Source organism: Echinops telfairi, unplaced genomic scaffold (genome assembly GCF_000313985.2).
Source record: "Echinops telfairi isolate 266 unplaced genomic scaffold, ASM31398v2 ScPeMD7_9;HRSCAF=40, whole genome shotgun sequence".
Lineage (NCBI taxonomy): Eukaryota > Metazoa > Chordata > Mammalia > Afrosoricida > Tenrecidae > Echinops > Echinops telfairi.
This window is the reverse complement of record NW_022103906.1, coordinates 95,665,947-95,686,727: the sequence shown is the minus strand read 5'-3', so window position 1 is coordinate 95,686,727 and position 20,781 is coordinate 95,665,947. Positions and strand designations below refer to the sequence as shown.

The following is a 20,781-nucleotide window of genomic DNA, read 5'->3' as shown; positions in this document are numbered from 1 at the left end:
ACCCGCTTTTCTGTTGTCCGTCCCCCAGAGAAGAGGTCACATGTAGATCTTTGGGTCCTTGGGAATTGGCTCGGATTTGTTGAGTCCTGTGGCAAGAAATACCTTCTCCGCAAAGCAGAGTCTGTTCTCATGAGATGACCCTCCCCTGGTCCCCACGGCAAAACCCCCTCAAACCAAACAAACAACACACACACACACACACACACACACACACACACACACACACACGCGCGCGCCAAACCAAACCAAATAGAACACTGCCCTTGAGTGGCCGGGGGTGAGCTCCTAGGCGGGTGGTCAGCAGCCTGCTCATTCCCTAACAGGCCCCCTATCCTCACCCAGCCCACCTCTGGCAGCCTGAACTTATCCTTCTGCGAAATGCACTCCTTAGCAGGGAAATTTAGAATCTAAAAATCTTCCAAGTCTGCTGTTTCCAGTTCCAGGCAAGCCCTGAGCAGGCAGTGAACCTGTGTTGCACACCTGCACCCATTTCCCAGACTGTAAAACTGAGGGGTTAGAATGAATAGCCTGTACTTGGGTTCCTCTGAGCTGGTTGTCAAGCCTGAGTGAGCTTACGCAGCCCCGTGGCGGCTCCTCCATCTGACTAAGCACAGCCACCGCCTGGGCTCGGCTAGGGGACCCCTGAAACTCTCCTGACTGATTCTCCACTCAGTCACCATGGTGTGTGTCCTGGTCATTCCCCACAGAACGAGGGCCCTGGGGGGGTCAAAAGCCCCCGGGTTTTTGAAGGCTCCGATTCCTTTTGTACCTTGAGCATGAAATCTGATTTAGTGAGTGTTTTCTTCTCATTGCTTATTTGAAAGGCAATTCCTTCCTCCATGCCTGGTCCCTTTGAGACAGGTGATGGGGGACAAGAGGGGCAGAGCTGGGTGGGCCTGCGGGGAATGAGTTGCTCTCTACCAAAGGCCCTCTAGCAGGGCCACATGAATCAACTGAGGCAGCTCCTAGGTTCAGTTTGCAGAATGAGAGCTTTCGGCTGCATGTTTTTATTTTACATCCCCTGTCTCTGAATGTGGAGCCTGCGGGCACAGTTCTTATGCATCGGGCTGTTAACCAAGAGGTCAGCGGTTCAAAACCACCTGTGGGACAAAGGCGGGGCTTTCAACTCCCTTGAAAGAGTTATAGTCTCGAAAACCCACAGGGGTGGTTCTGCCCTGGCCTATAGGGCCACTGTGAGCTGCCACCCACTCACTGTGATGGCAGTGAATTTGGTTCTGCTTTGGTCTCCAAACTGAAAACTTAGGAGATAGGAGATTGTAAGCAATGTGGGGCTTTGCTTCCTGAAAAGCCTTGGAAGCAGAAGGTAACTTTGCTGCTCTGAGGCAAGGCTGGGGGAAGGGAGGGCACAGAAACACCTTTCTTAGAGGCCCTGTAACAACAGAACCCCCAAACTGTCCTGACGCATGCCAACCCCACGTGCAGCGGCTTCGCACTGCTCCTCATAGGCAGGGCCACCCGCCCTTTCTTCTTCGGGGCCTGTGGGCAGGTGGGAGGAGGCCCTGCAGACCTCTGCCATTGGCCCGGCAGCGATGCTGCACCCTGGTCTCCCATGGGCAAATGGTGAAACACCCCCTGCTCTGCCCTGTGAGCCTGACAAGTGGAGGCTGCCTAGGTGGGAGGTGTCTCATGACAGGCTAGCGGGCACCCACACACGGTCAGACGCTGACCGGGACAGCTCTCTGCAAGCGCACGACTCCACATCTCTATTGTAAACCAGCCGGCGTCTTCATTGAGTGCTGGCATTTGAGCTTGCATCTGCCTGCCTTTCAGACAACAGCTTCCATCCAAACGGTACCCCCCAATCCATTCTTCTTCCTCTCCCTTAGGGCCCTCGCCATTCACTGCGGGATTCAAGCGTCGAGACTTGGCCTTGATGCTTCCTTCTCTGGTTTCTCTCCTTATGCATCTCCTTTCCCTTACACCAGCAAGCCCTTGCCTCCTACATATGCCCAGTCTTCTTTCTAGTGCTCACCACCCAGTCCCACCAAATCCCAGTCGAGTCGGGTGCCCCGTCTCTCCAGGTCTCCTGTGTCCTCCTGTCCACTCGAGGTCATGGATCACATAATTCCTAGGTTCAAATCCCTGGCCTTGGCCTACAACGACCCTAACTACTTGGCCTCTGCTCCTCTTCCCGATACCCTTCTCCTGTGACCTGGGAAGACTGGTCCCTGAAGAAGGGCCCCAGGCTTGGCAAAGTGGAGGGGCAGCGAGGAAAAGGAAGGAAAGCCCATGATAAGACGGACAGACAAGGACGTTGCAGCAGTGCGCTCGGGCAGAGGAACGATTGTGGGGATAGAACCTCACAGCAACAAACGTCGTCCCCTGTCTTCTCTCACTCACTACGCTTCAGTCACCTGTCAGGTAAACGTTGGACTGCCAAGCTCAAGCCGCCTGTTCAAACCCACCAGCCGCTCCGTGGGAGCCAGGCGAGGCTATTTGCTCCCGGATATTCCCAGCCTTGGAAGCCCTAACTAGGGTTGCTGTCAGTCAGAACTGACTCCACGGCAGCAGGTTTGGTGTTGGGGTTTAGTCACCCACAGCACTAGGCCTCCAAACCTTTCCACTTGCTGTTTCTAGAAGGTTCTGGCAACCCGCTCCCCCATCTCTGAACGGTGAGGGTGTTTACCTCTTAGTGATGCCTGCCCGATCAGCTGTTGTAAAGTCATTTGGCCACGGGAGATGATCTCACCGATTAATGTGTTCATGCCTCCCCTTTGCCACCTGCAAGCAGAGACCTGCCCCACCCTCCCCTGCGGCACGTTTGCTCAGTGGATGAAGGAAGCGGGAGATGTATGGAAGTGATTGCTCTGATCTTTTGGACAAACAGCAGTGAGAGCCCTCTGGGGTGGCTCCTTGGGGAGAGCCAGAGATCTGCTTATTTTAAAAGATTACAGCCTACAAGAACGGCGGGGGTGGCAGGTCTCCGCTATGTGGCTTAGTGGGGACGGACTTGATGGCAGCAACGTTGAGACACTACGTGTAAATCATGGCCCACAGGACTGCCGCTTTATGGCTAAAGGAGGTGAGGAGGGATGTGACCAGGGCAAACCCACTGAAGGGTGGGGCTGAGAAGATGGTGGGCCACAGCCCTGGGAGGCTTCCTTCCTGGCCTGGCTTACTGAGCAGCTCCTTCCCACTACTGTTGCAAATACCTTCCATGTCTTCCCAAACCACACCGCTGCCATCCATAGGAGGAGCAGATTCCGACCCCACGCGACCTCACAGGAACGAGTGGATTGATGAGTGGATCGGTGCCGTAGGGTTTCAGAGACTCCGAGTACGAAGCCCTCTTTTGTTCCTAAGGCTGAGCTTGCAGTCAGTGGCCCAGTGTGTAAGCACTATACCACTTGGGCCCCGTCCGCTCCTCAGAGGGAAGGGAGGCTGGGGGGTTGAGGATGTATCCAGAGGCTATTCCAACGACCCCATGTGTGTAGCAGAACTACAGCCTGGATGTTTGTTGGGATCCACCCAACAGCCCCTGCAGAAGAACAGTTTGGATCATCTGCTACTTCTATCAGATCTCAGCCATCGATAACCCTATGGACACTTTTCTGCCCCACCAAGAAACCACACCTCACCCACTGCCCTCAAGCCAATTACAGCGACCCCACAGGACAGGGCAGAGCTGTCCTCTGAGTTTCTGAGACTGTAACTCTTTACTGGAGTAGAAAGCCCCATCTGTCCACCCGTGGTTTGGAACCACTGACCTGGTGGTTAGCAGCCCAACTCGTAAAGCACGTTACACCATCAGGGCAGTGGTATAAGAGCTTCAAAAAGTTCGTAGGAAAAATGTAAAGATAATGGATCTTTCCCACTCGCTTTCAGAAGCCCCCTCCCACTACATGCCGATCTAAACTGCTGGGGGGTGGGCTGGGGGGCCAATACAAGAAACCAAAGTTGGAGCAAGGGGTCTGGATGGCTCATTGGGCTAAGTCTTGGAATGCTAACCTCAAGATCCATGGTTCAAACCCACTAACTGCACTCAGAGAAAGCTGGTTTCTGTTTGTTCCCGTGAATGTTTGTAACCCCAGAAACCCTCGGGAGCAGTTCTATCCCGTCCCAGGGGATCACTATGGGCGGGCTAAGGGCAGATAATCAGAAACTTGGCCCAAAGCTCGACACTCCCAGGAAAACCAAGACGGGCATTTAGAGCCAAGCCCGCAGGACCGAGGCCTTCCAGAAGGGACGCCCCACCTCCTGGGGCCACGTGGGCCCCGAAAGCGCCCGCGCTCCTCCGCGCGCCCCGCGCCCCCCTCAGCGCGGCCCCCGTGGCCCCGCCCCGGGGGCGGGCCCAGTGGCGTGGACGGCGCGCGGGGCCCGCTCGGGGTTTGCATACAAAGGGCCCGCGGCGCGCGCTCGCCGGGGCGCCGCAAGGTGAGTCCACTTTTCCCGCCGCCAACGCGTGCGGCCGCCGCCCGGGTCGGGTCCGGAGTGTGGGGACAAGCCCGCGCGCTGGGGTGTGGGGAGCGGGGGTCCCCTGGCCGGTCCTCTGCGATCGGGGCCGGGCCTCTGACCGCCGAGGCCCCGGCTGGGGAAGAGGATGGGCAGGGAAGGGGTGGACAGACCGGCCCGGGTCACGAGCGTCCTTCGGGCCTTGCCTTTGGGATCGCGCCCGGAGGCCCCCCGGAGGGCCTGGCCGCTGACCTTGAGTGGCGGGGCGGAGTTGGCAGGTTTGCCACGACCCCCACCCTCAGGACGGCGGGGACGCGCGCGATCCAACACTGTGTTCCTCCTGTGCGCCTGGGGTCCCTAGTAAATTCTTCCCCGTGGACTTAGGATTCCTGCTTTGCGGACGAGGGGACGGAGGCTCAGCGAGGCGGACCTGTGAACCCAAGGTCACAGCTGTTTGTGGTGCGGCTGGAGCCCAGATCGGAATCGCGGCTCCCAGGTATCCGATCTGCCGGTCCTCTGTTTACCTTCTCCCCAGCCCTGTAGGGTCTCTGTGAGTCGGACTGGACACCCGGCCGTTTCATTAGCTACGACTGACCAGTCTCACTTTGGGGAAAGCCAAGGAAATGCAGCATGAAAAGTTGGTGTTTGGGGGGATAATCGTTTACCGTGCTGTAGGGCCAGCGTGTGGGTCACTGGCTGGCTGGTCACCCGGAGGACTGCAGTCGCTGGGGAAAACAGATCAACCCTCTTTTTGATGAACAGACAGGAAACGGAACGAAAACAACCGGCAATTTTAATCCAAAGCGTTTTTTAGGATCCAGTAGATTACCACAAAACAGTAGGAATATTTTGGAAAAGTTGTAACACATTAACAAAACAACAGTTTTTTAAATGGGAAGCTATGGTGGTGAAATGTCTTGCTTATCTTTTGTTTCATCCTTTGGGATCTTGTGAAATTAAGTAAGTAATTGAGGAATGGATAGTGAAGGAGAAATATATCATCTTTACTCCCCCCCCCCTAAAAGTTTTGAAAGCTGTAAGGATTTGTTGGGTGGTTTTGTCAATTGATCATGCTTTATTTTTGGCGTTTATTTTATAACCAGGCCTTTTAATATGGGGATGTGTGTCGGGGAGCCTTTATACTTGTTTGTGGGGCCATTTGGAGCCAGCTCTGGACAGAGACGGGCCATGTCTCACTGGGTCAGGAGACCCAGTGCCTAACTTGCAAATTTTGCCTAACTTGCTTGGATGGGGCAAACTATTAATGTTTCCAGCTGCAACCCAAAGGCTTGGGGATTCCAGTTCTCAAAAACCAGCTACAGGAAACCGCTCTTGATCCTGCCGGGGCTGGCTGGAAGGAAATGCATCTGCTCTCCATGTCGTCCAGGGTGGGAAGGGCAGGAGATGGAAGGACATTTCCTATCATGACCTGAGAGCCCAAAGCTATTGCTTAGAACTTAGGCTCTGTAGGGCCCCTGACTCAAGTCTTGACCGTGTCACTTAATAGCCTTATGTTAGTTGTCACTAAATCCATCGCGACTCAGGTGTGGGGTGGGAACTGTGCACGCCCCATTGGGTTTTCAAGGTTGTGACCTTTTGGGAGATTACCAGACCTGAGATGTATCTGGGTGGATTTGAACTGCCAACCATCCAGTTTGTCATCCAGGGCTTGACCTTGAGGCCAAAGACTTAAATTTTATGAGCTGTTATTTCTTCCCGCCCATTCACATGATTTTTGTCCAAAGTAAATACGAATTTGAATTATGGAATGTTATGACATCTGTAAGAGCTCCCAATAAAGTGATGAGCAATCAATGAAGAAAATAAAAAGATTGTGTCATCTGCCAAAAAAAAATGTCATGAGCAGTTCAGAGCACCGCAGGCGTGACGTGTTGCCCGTAAGTATTTGTTGTTGTTATTTTATCTATTTTATTTTTGTGGGTTTTGTTGTTATTTTTGAGTGACGGGCACAGCGTGCCTGTGGAAGAGGGGCCATTTGGAGGGTTGGGACAGCCCTTCCTGACACCCATGTCCCACTGTGTGTTGGCCTTGGCCGGAATGTTTTCTTTCTGGGTCTGAGTTCTAAAAGAGGGGTGAAGAACCGTTCTTTTCCTGGCAAGGGCCATTTGGATATTTATAACGTCCTTTGCGGGCCATACAAAATCAGCAGCTTAAAAATTTGCCTGCTATACTTTGAAGAAGGCCAGGGAAATAAAGCATGAAAAGTCAATGTTTGGGGGATAACTTTTAACTGCTGTAGGGCTAACTTGTGGATAATTCATGTGATGACCTAGAAGGCCTGATGGCATAGTGGTCCTGTGATGGGCTGCAGACCCCATAGTCAGCAGTTTGAATCCACCAGCTGCTCTCAGGTAGATGGTAAGACTTTCTACTCCCTTAAAGAGTAGCATTCCGGAACACTCACAGGGCCAGTTCTGCCCTGGCCAATGAGGCCATAGGGTCACGATGAGTCGGCCTTGGCTCGGTGGGGCAGCGAGTGAATTTCTTTTGCTGTGTTTTGTTTTCATGTGATGGCTGAAACAGCCGCTCTTTGGTACGGCTTCTGAGGTTGGCCGGTAGGAGGCCTGTGGGCGGGGTTCCTCACCTCGACTCGAGTTGATTTGGACAGGTGTATACGTGGGCAAAGCCTACTGGTATCTTGTTCAAGGAAAGGTCAGTGGCTGAGGGTGGGGGCGGGGGTTGTGGAGAGGAGGCTTTTGGGAACATTTGAGAGACATCTAGAGTTGGTTATCCGCCCTGAGGCCTCCGAGCGCTTCAGCTTCGGAAGTTTGGCATAAGGGCATGTATGAGTCTGGGTACTTTAGAGAAACAAAAACACAGAAACTCATGTATAAGAGAGAGTTTTATATAAAGGTTAAGTGTGCATCAAGAAAACATCCCAACCCAGTGCTGCCCAAGCCCATGAGTTCCACATTAACCCATATGTCCAACACCATACACAAAGTCCTCCTCCATCTCACAAAACAGACACAACAATGCCGACTGCAGGAGGAAAGCCGAGTCAGTGAAGGTGTAAACATCTCAGCACTGGCAGAGGTCTCCACACGGCTGCTCCAGCACCCAGGGCTGCATCAGAGTAGGTCCATGCTGCTTTTCCTTGGGGATGTGTTGCAGGAAGTCAGCCTTGCAAGCTGAAGCAGGGAACTGGCTAAGGCAGCTGCACCCTGGTGCGACCATCACAAAGCAAGAGACCTGAGAAACTAGAGTCATTTATCCCTCCGCCCTTCAATTAATCACACGTGTTTATCGGCCAGGTTGGCACAATAAATTACCTCAGGGCAGCACCAGACTGTGGAGCTATTCGCGAGCTCAGGAGGAAGGCCTGCGCAGTAGAACAGGGGACCAGGATGAGTAATCAATCACACGGTGTCGATTTGGGGCCAAGTCTTCTCACTCAGTTCCTAGTGCAATCACACTTAGTACTTATGAACCCTGCTGCAATTTATTATGTAATAAGCAGCCATGGGGGTTTGAATGGTGGTGGGGCTGGGCGGAGTAGAGCAAAGGTCCCTACCAGCCCTTCAGTGATTTTTCCTCTCCTCATGAAGTCCATTCGAACCCAGGGTCATGCGCCTTGGCAGAGTAGAACTGCTCCCCGTTTTGGAAGCAGACCTCCAAGCATGCCTTCTGCGGCACTCCAGGGAGCGAACCACCAACCTTGTGGGCAGTAGTCAAGAGCTTAACCTCTTGCGCTACCCAAGGGTTATCTCAATGGTTACCCGCTGGGCTCTTAACCGTGAACAAGGTCAGCAATCCCAAACCACCAGCCGCTCCCATGAAAGCTACAGTCTCAGGAACTCCCCCGGGCAGTGCTGGCCTGTCCCCTAGGGTCCCTGAGTTGGGGTGGGCTCCCTGGCAGTGAGTTTGGTTTATAAAAGGCTCCAGTCACTGACAAGTGCTGGCTCTTTCTGACATCTAGAGAGAGAGGGGATGACTCTGCTTTTGAGCCTGGAGTAGGTGCAGCCCCTGGCACCCTAATGACAGAGTATCTGTCTCTGGTGGAAGCAATAAGTCTGGCGACTTGGGCGGTGCATAGGAGACCACGCTGGACCCTGGGCCTCTCAGGGGACAGTGGCATATGCCCCACCCTCTGTCCTCCCCTTCCTGTACATCCTCCCTACCTCCCAATGCACCCCTTTCCTCTTTCAATTTCTTCCCCTTCTCTCTGCCTTTTAGCCAACAATCAATTCCACAGCGGCTGCGTGCTGGGAGTGGGGGCAGGCTCCAGCAGAGTGGATTCTCTTGAGAAACATAACAGGGTTCTGCCTGCAGAGAGCTCTGGGTCTAGGCCTAGGCCAATAGTTTACAAACTTCAGGTCCTGGCCCACTCGTCTTAAAAACAGTTGAGCAGTAAGTTGACAAACTTACTTTTTTTTAAACAACCATTTTTAGAAAAAGCAAATAACTGCACTGTACCAATCTTTAGTTAGATACTGTTTTGTAAAGTGTTTTAGTTGCCTGTGTGCATACGTGCGTGCGTGTGTGTTTCAGCCGTGGGTCTGACCAGGTTGAGCTGCTGGAACCCTGGTTGCAATGGGCCAGGGAGCCTGGCTGACCCTTAGCCATCACCCCCTTCCCAAAACTCTCTCCTAAAGGGTCTTTTACCTGTGGCCGAGTAGTGGGAGGTGCATCTGCGTTCTGAGTTACAGGGATCCCGGATGGTGCTATGAGATGTAAGTCTTGGGCTTCTAACCTCAAGGCAGAGGTTCAAACCCACCAGCTAGCTACTCGTTGAGAGAAAGGTGAGGCTGTGGACTCCAGTAAAGATTTAGTCTCATGAGCCCCGAGGAGTTGTGTGACTGTCCTTGAGGGCCACCGTGGGTTGGAATTGACTTGGTGGCAGTGGATTGGCTTTTGGGTGCTGAGTTGCAAAGAGCGCTAGTGGCGCAGCGGCTAAAGCACTCTCCTGGGAACCAATAGAGTGGTGTTTAAAGCCCACCAGCTTCTCCACACTAGGAAACCAGGACCGTCCGCCCTGGTGCAGACTACAGCCTTGGCAGCCCTTATGGCAGCGCTGCTGATTACGCGGAGTCACTCTCCCTGCTTGACCGCAGTGAGGGAACCTGGATTACAAGGACATCTCTTTCTTATTGTGGGTCCCCATCCAGAGACTGAAAATATAGTGATAGAAGCCACTCGGCTACTTGTCCCTTGTCTGGGTAGAATAGCAGGATTAAACAATGAAGTATTTCACTGAGTTCCACATTTTAACCTGTCTGGAATTGGGGTATCTTTAATACATATGGGAAGGCATGTTTTATAGGCAGAATCATTTTTCTTCATTTATTAAATAGCGATGCCACGCATCGTCCTAACCCTGTGAAAAGCCACACCAAGTCGATTTGCCATCGAGTCACTTCCAACTCAGGGCAACCCTACAGGACAGGGCAGAAACTCTCCTGTGGGTTTCCTAGATTGTAACTGCGGGAGTGGGAAGCCCAAGCAACAGCTGTCTGGAATGGCCGAACTTGCAGTTAGCAGTCCAATATGTAATCGCCGCACCACTAGGACTCCTCATACAAACTTCAGGACAACGACAAACTAGACTCACTTCCGTGAAGTCACTGCCCACTCTTAACAACTGCGCTGATAGAAATGTAAATCGAGCCCACAGCAGGTGGCTGTGGATGGTTGTTGGCATGCATGGATTTAACTTCTTTTTAAAAAAATTCTTGATTCCTTTCATTCTAGTTCCTATCCACGGGACTGGGCTTTATTCCTCTGCGTTTTCGTTGGCATTGGAACTCGCCAACGCCGAGTGGATTCCATCTCAAAGCAGCCCAGTAGGTCAGAGTCGAACTGCCTGGTTTCTGGGTTTCTGAAGCTGAAACTCTTTATGGGCGCAGAAGGCCTCATCCTTATCACGAGGCAAGGCTGCTGGGTTCGAATTGCTGACCTCAGGGTTAGCGCCGCAACTCCTCACCCACTACTGTGCCACCCAGGGCTCCTCAGCATTGAACACACCACACACCCCAGAGGACGGTAATCGCGCTGATAAGAATTAAAAGGATTGAAAGAACTTCTGTATGTGAAGCTCTTAGACCAGCAGTTCTCAGCCTGTGGGTCGCGACCCCTTTGGGGGTTGAACGACCCTTTCACAGGGGTCGCCTAAGACCATCAGAAAAACACATATTTCCCATGGTCTTAGGAACCGAGACACCACTCCTCTATCTGTCTCCAGGCAGGTCCGCCTACATGCAGGTACGCCCACCTAGGAGTACCAGGTGTGAAGACTGTGACCTATGCTACATGGCAAAATTGCATTTATTTGTCATTAGAAATATTTCACAATATATAATTATATATTGCTTTTGTGATTCATCACCATGTTTTAATTATGTTCAATCTGTAACAATGAAAATACATCCTGCCTATCAGATATTTACATTACAATTCAAAACAGTAGCAACATTACAGTGATGAAGAAGCAATGAAGATAATTTTATGGTTGGGGGTCACCACCACATGAGGAGCTGTATGAAAGGGTCACGGCATTAGGAAGGTTGAGAACCACTGCCTTGGAACGATGTCTGGCACGGAGCGAGCTCTCGGCATGTTTTCATTGGGGTGGTGGGAATTGACCAGGGTGCTCATTCTCAAGGGCTCCCTGACATTTCAGTTCTCGGAGCCGCTGAGCAAGGCTTAGAAGCCAGGATACCGACTCCTGTTAGCAGCCAGATCAGCAGATGTGTAGTCTGTGGGTTCAAGGGTCCCTGACCATTCTCGTATCTCAGGCCTGAATCCAGACAGGAGTCCGCTGCACCGGAAATATCTCCCCCAGCTGGAGCTGGGCCCAGGGGTAGGATGCTGGGTGCCTGTGTGAGAGTCGGCCTGGAGTGGGGGAGGGGCCCCTGGGCGCTGGCACCAGCACCCGGATCTACCTTCCCTCTGACGAGGGAGAGAAAGTGATGGGACGTGGCCTGCTCACAGGTGGCTACCTCGGGCTGAAGGAAGGCCCCGCCTGGGACCAGATTGTTCCCACTGTCCAGCTGCCGCAGACGAGGGGTTTTTATACATTGGCAGTCACGACAACACTCCTGTCTGGCTTTCAGCCTTCTGACCAAGTCCAGTGATTCTCGCAACTACTCAGAATCTTCTTGCCAGTAGGTACTGAACGCTAGATTTTCTTTTTTCAATAGAAAAATGGCTGCCGGCTAACTCCTGCCTGGGATATAATTTGAGTTGGTTCACAGTTGAGCACAGACTGTAGTTGGGGCGGGACGTCTTGTTGCCGATCGCAGTGTCTGACACACGCTCGGTGCTGGATCCATCACAATGGTGCCATTAGGTCAGGAGTCCCCATAGCGTTTCCTGGTAAGCATTGGGCTAATGGACCGCTAAGGTAAACCACCAGCTGTGTTGTGGGAGAAAGATGCGGTGCTCCGCTCCTGTCAAGGTGACGATACACTGGACCTGCTGCTGGCGAGTCGCCGCTGACGCGTAGAGACCCCACACAGACTTTCCAAATCTGTGCATCTCTATAGGAGCAGGCAGCCTGATCTTGCTCCCGAGGAGGCGTGGCTGGTGGGTTTGAAGTGCTAACCTCCCAGTTAGCAGCCCTGCGCTTAACAGACAGCTCCCCCAAGCTGCCTTTTCTTAAAGATCCCGGTCTTGGAAACCCCACAGAGCCGCTCCGCTCTGTCTGACAAGGTGTCTGTCTAGGAATCTTCATCGATTCCGGCTCAGGCGCAGCAGTTGTTTTATTTTGTTTTCAGTTTTGTACTAGGCCAGCACCCTTTCACCTCCAGGAGGAATCGGATGGGTGTTGAGCTGCTGCTCACGGGTCAGCAGTTCAAACCCACCAGCCACTCTGGGGTGGGGCTGTCTGCTGCTATGAGGATTTATTATAACCCCAGAAAGCCTCCATAGGGCTGTTAAGGGTTGGAATTGTTGGCAGTAGGTTGGACTAGTATTCATTGCTGGGGCAGGGAAGAAAAGGGGGATGGGGAGGGAGGGGATAGAGTCTACAGAAGTGGCAGTGGCAAAAACGGGGCATTCTTTGTGACCAAGACACAAGTTTGGACAGAAGGCCAGCCTATCAGTCCTGTGCTCAGTAAGTTGTTGAGTAATTAGGAGCCGGGGAATCGGAGGCTGCCCCGTGGCCTCGGATTTGTCCAGGCCCAGCTGGCCCCACTGAGTTTGAGCCGTCTTATCCCTGCCGCTGCCTTTTGTGTCCCTTGGCACCGGCCTGGGAACGCCGATCTTATGGCGGCATGATTTCTGAGAGTTGCAAAATCTCAATGCTGGGGAACTGAGCTTGTCACCCGCTGGTCTTTCTGGCTCCACCCCAGTGCCCCTTGCAGCTCAGCACTGCCAGTGGTGGTAGCCCTGGGACCGAACGGGCCAACATGAGCCCGGCTTCACCTCGTTCTCAGCGCCATTCAGCACTGCTGTTAAAGTAGCACATGGACAAACTGTCATGCCTCAGAAAGAAGTACTTATGACAGACAGACTGACAGACAGCGTTCTCTCTCTTTCCCGGGCCTGATCTTCAGGGTGGTCACTGGGAACCTTTTTGGTATGTAAATCCTTCCAGATTATTACTGTCATTATTATCCCCATTGCTTGCATGTGTGTACGTATTGGAACACAGATCCATTTTCTCGGGTGTGTATGGATCCAGGCTTCAGAAGAGGTTTCAGATGGTCAGTGTTCTACACACGTTAGTATGGGTGGAGCTCCTCACCCTGCTTGTGGTCTCACCAGCCTCAGACCGTCCTGGTGCACGGCATATTCCGTCGTAGGTTCTGTGATGCGGCCTGTATCTAACCAGATCTGACTGCCAGTCCTTTCGGATGGTTTCTCTGACAGTCTGTGTGTCAGCAGACCCTTTGCACGTAGAGCTCCCTGTACAAGCCAGCGTGTGAGTCCCACTCACAGCGACCCTCTAGGACAGGTAGAGCAGCCCCTGTGGGCTTCTGAGACTGTTAACTCTTTACAGGAATAGGAAGCCCAATCTTCCTCCCACAGATGGCCCATAGTTTCGAAGCGTTGGCTTTGTGGTTAGGCGACCAACGCATTACCCACCATACCCACAGGTCTCCCTGGTATTGCCGCGCACGTTCTCGGCCGCAGAATGGCTGGGGTTTGACTCGCGTACACGAGAAACCGGAGCTACTGGTGCATTGTTTACAACAACTTACAGGCCCCTCCAGGAGTGAGGGAGAGGATCTGTCGCTCCTAAGTGCACCAACCGCGTTTTTTTTATGAAATGTTCCTCTTTTTGATCTCTGAAGTTTGCCTCTGATGGACAGAGGACCCTGGGAAGACAGGCCTGGCGATCTGCTTCAAAAAGTCCCGGCCAAGGACTGTCCTGCGCACATTGGGGTCACTGCCAGGCATGGGGGTTGACGCTCCTTGTCTGTTGCTGGCCAAAGGTATGAAGGGGTTTCACCAAGATTGCAGAAATTTCACGGCCTTTTAATTCCATCCTTCTGAGGTTGTTTTTTTTTGAGCCCCCCTGATCTTTCCTCTGCCGATGAACTCTGCACATTTTACCCACTTTCCTACGGGGTTCATCTGAGGTCATCTCGACCTGACGTGCAGGTTGTCTGCAAGTGGGTGGTGCTTGCACAGTAAGTGTGCGATGATGGAGCTGTGGCAGGGACTTGGGATTTAGGCAGAAGGCAGAAGAACCTGCAGGTGGTGGAGCCCCGAGGAGGCGCCCACCAGCTTTGGGTCTGACTGCTGGGTTTTGCACTGCAACAACTAGGTCTCAAGTCAGGGCCCCTGGCTCCTGACACAGTGTCAGCAGCTTTTCCGGATGCCTGTCAAGATGTATGTAAATGATATGGTTACAAAGAGGGTCCCTTTTATACTCACTTCACATCTGTTTCCAGTCGGCGCACGTCTCTGTGTTAATATTTATGAAACTACCTCCCCCTCCTCATTTTCTTCAGAGCCTCATCAGTCCGTGAATTTCGCATAGTCCATTGTATGTTCCACGATCTGATCCACAGTGTATTTTATCCAGCGAGAGTTAACGACTTTTTCCTTCTCTGATTTTCCCATGCCAGGTCAATGCTATGATCCGTGGTTTTGCTGAGAGCTCTCACTGTATTTGTGCTGGGAACATGAGATATTGGGGTAGCAATACTTTTGGACATCTATTGTGTACCCCGTGTTGTCTGGATTAGTTGACTGATGGGAGCTTCTTTCCATGCAGAAGGCTCTGGAAGGGCCGGCCCTTCCCAGGCCACTCTCTACTCCCTGTATCCTCCAGAGCCGTCCTGGGCTCCCACTTCCCTGCTCGCTCCCACAAGGAAACAGCAGTGCCCCTGCTCCCAGGACAGCCTCCCCCTCCATACCCTCAGTCTGAGTTGCAGGACCTCCTCCTCCCACTTCTGAAGTGGAAATCCTAGGAGCGCTGTACTTTCCCGATGCGTTTAGTTCCGGAAGGGCTTTGGCTCGGGGACTGCGTGCCAGCCGTGTTTGCTGCCTCCTCTCTCCTTCCAGGAAGTATTGATGGAACCAACTCTATGAACATAGCCCATGCTTGTCGGGTGAACATCCTTGCTTAGAGCCAGAGTGTTTCTGCAGGTCAGGAAAGCCCCCGCAGTGTTGATGGACACAAAGCTTTTCCCGAATGCTTCAGGACAGTCTCACCCACTGCATTCCCATCTAACAGCCGTACTCAACTTAGACCGGACACAAGGACACAGCAGGACATGGCCTGCCCAGCACTACGCTTCCCTTTAGTAGCCGGGCAAAGGGTTACACCCGCCCGGGAGCCTGGCTTTCAGTTTGGTCATCTTTCTCAGCACACACTGCTGTTAACGCCTGCTTCCTTTCTTGCCGTGAACACATGCAGCTTATTTATCATCCTTATCAGCGGTGACAAATACCATTTCCTTATGTTCTTCAAAAGAGGAAGATAGTAATATTTATAAACCAATTTCTTTTTCACGCATATCTTAGTAGTCACTGTTCAGGATTGGATTTTGTCCTCCCCCCCAAAGATAGGTTCTTGCACATTGAAACCCTGGGGCTCTGACCGCAACCCTGCTTTGGAAAGCCAGGTGGAAGAGGCTATCCGTCCAGGTAACCCGAGGTCATTGAGGAGTAGGGTGGGGTCAGTCCCAGCTGAATGACGGCCATGTGAAAAAGGAGAGGGGACCCCTAAGCGATAGAGGAAGATGGCCCTGTGGAGTGGCGGTTTTCACTCTGTAAGGAATGCCTGGTGCCCCCAGAAGCTGAGAGACAAGAGAGATCTCCCTCCTCGAGACTTCGGGAAGAGGAGAGTCCAGGCAAACCCCAGGCTCGACCTCCCAGTCTCTGTCAGAACGGTGAGAGACAGCTCCGGGTGTCAAAGCTGCCCTGCCCGCGGCTCAATGCTACCGAGCCCAGGGGAACGAATACAACCGAATACAACCGTGATTCCGTCTTGGAGGTTTCTCAGAGATTCTCTCTTCTGCTGTGGATGAAAACGGAAGCTGATCTCAGACTCCTGGGTGAATAATGCCCGGCTAGCAGGCAGACGTGTGCCTCCTCCCTCGGTGTGGTCAGGACACAAGGCTTGACCCTGCACGTTGAGACAGACCAGAGTGTGTTCAGAGCTGAGCAGCTGAGGCTGGTGACAGACAGCACCCTGATCAGCCCTGACTGTAAAGCATGACGGGCAGCTGCCAGGGCCTTCCCTAGGGAGCTGGGTGCTCAGGGCATTGGCAGATCTGTCCTCAGATGGCTAAAGGACCATGAGGGCATGGTCGAGGGACACATGCTCCCCAGGCCTGTGAGGGGGAACCACTGGGGAGCAGGTTTGGAATAAACTTGAGGAAGAGCAGTCTTAGCTGAAGATAACCAAGTTTCTAATATTTCTCTCGGTGGGGCGCTCAGCTTCCCAGGGCGACCCTTCGGCTTTCTGAATGTACATCTGTGACGCAGCCAGTGAAAGGCGGCAGACTGGAAGCATCTCAAGGACAGGCATTGCTCCTCCGTGAGCACCTGACCCGGCGCAAGGCAGAGCAGGTGTTTGTGCAACCTGCACCATAAGACTGAAAACCCACCGCCGTCAATTCGGTTCCGACTCCCAGAGACCCATCAGAGTAGAACTGCTGCTCGGTTTCTGAGACTAAATCTTGACGAGACTGGACAGCCTCACCTTTGTCCTGTGGGCCAGCTGCTGGATTTGAACTGTGGACTTTGCTCACAGTTAGCAGCCCCGTGCTGCACCACCGGAGGAGGGGGTTCTGTCTTGGATCGGTGGGTGCTCATCTGTCCTCAGAGATGACTTTGAAGGCAGAGCAGGTTAGGAAGGTGGAGGGAGTGAAGGTGCTGGCTAAGGCCAGGACAGCAGACACTCAGACTGTGCCACAAGGGATCATTTTGTTCTCACTGCTCATTTGAGAACAAAATATGTCTCCCTGTACTAAGCATTGCATATGGAGCCCCAGTAGTGTAGTGGTTACACATTGGGCTGTGATCCCCATGGTCAGCAGTTTGAAACCACAAGCAGGCAGCTCCCTGGGAGAAAGGCTGGCCTTTCTACTCCGGTCACCCCGTCTGGGAGCCCATAGGGGGCGCTGTGGGTCAGCATCGACTCGATGGCAGCCAGTGTGATGCATAACTTTTCATGTATGAGGGGCTTCGCAATGTCGTGGGGGGAGAAAAACCGTGATCTTTTCATTCCATCTAGAGCGTGTATGTGGATTATGTTAAGATGTGCGGGAGGTTTTGGCAGCTTGTCATGTTAATGATTACTGTGGTTCCAGGGATCAATGGTACTAGGGTAATGGCTATCTGTACCAAAGTATGGGTGCACTTGACTCTGATCCCTGCTTCCGCCCCTTCCGTATATTGAGGACTTCAGCCATTTACTTAAAATTCCCATCTTGGTTTGGTCCTCTGCAAAATGGGAACAAAATGCCCCTTGCCATCATAATGATATACACATAAAAACACATTAACTTAGGGTCATTACCGTCTCCACAGTATTACTGGCTAATGGTCTATAGAAATCAGCAGTGGATTGAAAGGATATTAAAGGCTGGCATCACACCGGCCCATTGCAATTAATTGTCTTTCGTCTAGTGTTGCCAGTAAATGGGCAATGCAGGCAGAGTCTACCCTCAGGCAGCAAACAGCAGGGCGGGTCGCCAACAGTCAGCAGCTCAAGAGCTGAGCGAAGCAGGCCCAGATGGGATATAGAACTCGATCAATGCACGATAACAGGATCCAGCCTCAAGCCCGCAATGTACACACCAGCAGTGTGCCAAAGCAGGGTTTGAAGGAGCTTCAAGCTCTAGCCCCAGGATCTGTGGGTTGGCTTGTCCCACAGGTAGTGTAGCTCACAAGTTGAGGCAGAGAACTAGCTAAAGCAGCCGCACGCTGGTCCGATCACCGGAGAGCAAGATGGCAGCTAGCAACAGCATGTTCAGTGTTCTGAGCCGAAAGCTGGTGGGTTTACACTGGGATGATTTTTTTGTATCTACCTTGTGGACCCGGTTTCAGTATGTCACAACCGTTAGCTTCATCCTTCTTACCTGTTCTCTGGAGTCATCGGGTCTTCTGACAGTATCTGCAGGTCCCTGAGAGCCTCACGGAAAAAAAACAAGACGTTCTCAGGGGTGGTGATCACAGACACAAACCTAACATCCCACAAGTATCAGGATTCACTCTCTCGCTGAGAGATGGAAGTTGTATCCCTTTCCGGATGCCCTGTCAAAGAAGGGTAGCAGGTTTGCCTCTGGTGATCTTTCACAATGCTTCTGTCATCTGTGTTCTGCAATTCTTTTTCCATTTGCTGCTAATACATGTTCATTTTTCTTTATGGGATAAGCTGTCAACTCATTCCTCATTAAAGCGCCAGAGGATTACACCTGTCCTTGGGGGCTTCGATACTCAGAGTATCCCTTAAGGTGTTTGTGCCTGCAGTAAGTGGGAGCAGCCTCTCCCCCTTTCCTCTCTTTTACTCTCTCTCTCTCTCTCACGAACACTACATGATTCTGCAACCTCACACCATGCATTTTATCCTGGGGTTTCCACAAACACTCACCAGTGTTAAATTAACCCGTTCCCTAACCCATCGCCTGGGACACAGGCTTGTTTCCCATGCTTTTGAATTAGGGCAGAGGCTTTGTATACCCACCATGTCTGCTGTAGCAGCGGGAAACTATTCTCAATCAATAAAGCAGTTTCCACTTTGGAAAGAGAGTGCCCTGCAGATTTAAGATGAGCCTCTGGCGAGTGTGGAAGAATGTAGCCAAAGCAAACATGGGAGGTTGCTAAAGAAAGCAGGACCGGGGAAGGCTGGGTATAGCTCATGGGACCCTGCGATGGGCCAGGCACCACAGGAGCGCTGGGTGCCCAGAGATGAGCCCTCTGCCCTCTGCTGCCGCCTTAAGACAAGCTCGGTGTGTCTGCTCAGCCACTTGTCGAATGACCCACAATGAAACACGGCCCCCCCCCCTCCCCCGCAAAGCCATGAGCAGTTTGGGGGTATGTTCACGCAGGAGATGTGCCGCGAACCCTGATAAGGACCTCGGGGCACAGTGGTGGAACTCAAGAAGGGGCTGCGGGCTGGAAGAAGATACAGGTCAAAAGGGGGCTTCTGAGAGCGGTGTGCATTGCTGGGCCAGCACCGTGGACTCGTGTTCCCGTGAGTGTATTCATCTCTGCGTTCCCACCGCGCGGTCTCCTTCAGGGAGGGAGCAAAGCAGTGACACGCGTGCTTGTTGATGCTGCTACTGCCCCATCGGCGATTTCCCAGGGGCAAACCCGACTGCCCACACGGAGAGACGATTTGTTGTTGTTGTTGTTGTTGGTCCCTTAGTTCACGTGCCGTCGGTGACATTCTGGCTGAGAGGCCTGGAAAGGGAGTTAATTGCATAATGGATGAGCAGATGGAGGTTAAGGGGCCGGGCTTAAAATAGGTCACATCCCCACATGGAGTTTCGAGAATGGGTGCTGTTGAACTTGGACCTCCTGTTATAGATGTGGCACATAGACCCCATGTGGAAGCCCACGCCTGGAGCTTTATATCCGCAGTGTGCACTACGGATGTGGGTCTAATAGACATGCTGTAACGGTTTCTAATCTAGAGTAGAGATTATGTCGCAAGACGATATCGCCATTCCAGTGGGGCATAGTTACACAGAGGAAACTAGAATTCTTCCAGAGGTTCAGTCTAGAAGAACACACATGTGCAGGCGATTCACAAAATGGAAATGAAAGATAATGGGAGTTTTCCAATGAACTTTAAAAAACTTTTGTATGTGTGTGCGTGGGCACATGCACACACACATTCATGAGTACCCTGACAATCCATGCCTCTGCTTAGAAAATCACTTTTACCAATTTTGAAGGTAAAGGAGGCTCTCCTCCTCCAAAACTTCTGACCTGGGTCTTGTGGGATCCTTTTTACCCCAGTGGCAGGTGGAATGCAGTCAGTTTCATGCCAGCCTTTGAGATTAAAATCAATCGCTTCAGTGGTGGGAGGGTGCAGCGGGCATGACTCGCAGGTGCCTCAGGTTGGTGCCACTGGAAATTTAAGCATTTTGTTTGTTCTCTATGGATTTTACTCGTCTTTGGTTACATGTGAGCTGATTAAGCTGCTTTATCTTCAAAAAAAGTCATTGTCCCTGCCCCCACCCCCCACCCCCATGTCTTGGGGAGCAGCCAGAAACTGGCTGGAGTGAGAGTAATAGGGTTAGTGGCACCTGCGCAAGGCTGGATTCACCTTGAGTTGGCTTGCCTGGCTTATTATGTTCAGGTAAATCAAATGATCTTCTTCCTTGAGCCCTTGACTTCAGATATAACTGGAGGGAACTAGGCCCAGGTGGTTTGGTCTTGAATTCTTCAGATATTTGGCCAGCATTTATTTAGAAGAGAGACTGGGCAGATGAAGAAGGACCCTTCCCACAAAAACACACTTACTGCCATCGAGTTCACCCTAAATCTTAGCTCTCGACCCCACAAGACTTGTTAGAACTGCCCCTCTGGGTTTCTGAGACTGTCTTTTTTTTGGATTTGTTTTCTCCCAATAGTGTTATTGGCATGTAATTCACATGTCACCTCCCTCAAAACTTCACACCAAGAAGAGTTGTACAATCATCACCACAATCTGTTTTAGAGCATTTCCCTCATTCTTGTTCTCATTTTTAATAGTCCAACCATCCCCCCAAGAGCAGCAATCCACTCCCTGAGACTGTTAACTCTGTAGGGGAAGAGAAAGCCCTGTCGTCCCAAGGAGTGGCTGGTGGTTTCGAACTGCTGATCTTTGGGATCGCAGCCCAGTGTGTAACAAGGAACCCACCAGGGCCCCTTAAGAAGAGACCTGGCTGCCCCAGACTTGTCTGCTCCTCTCAGGTGTCTATGGGTACAGGTCATGCTGGCCCCTGCAAGGTCCTT

At 52.2% G+C, this 20,781-nt stretch overlaps 1 protein-coding gene across 4 annotated transcripts in view; it reads left to right on the top strand.

Moving 5' to 3' along the window:
• Window positions 1-20,781, top strand: part of LPIN1 (lipin 1) — a 180,842-nt gene that overhangs the window by 86,306 nt on the left and 73,755 nt on the right. Inside the window, exon 1 of one of the 4 annotated variants that reach the window (XM_045286976.1) lies at window positions 4,333-4,395. The exons of 2 other annotated variants lie outside the window; for them this stretch is intronic. The gene's annotated coding sequence lies outside the window, so the exon portion shown is untranslated. Of the gene's footprint in view, window positions 1-4,332; window positions 4,396-4,808; window positions 4,910-20,781 lie in introns of those variants that run through there. One more of the 4 variants, XM_045286975.1, reaches the window with a different exon arrangement.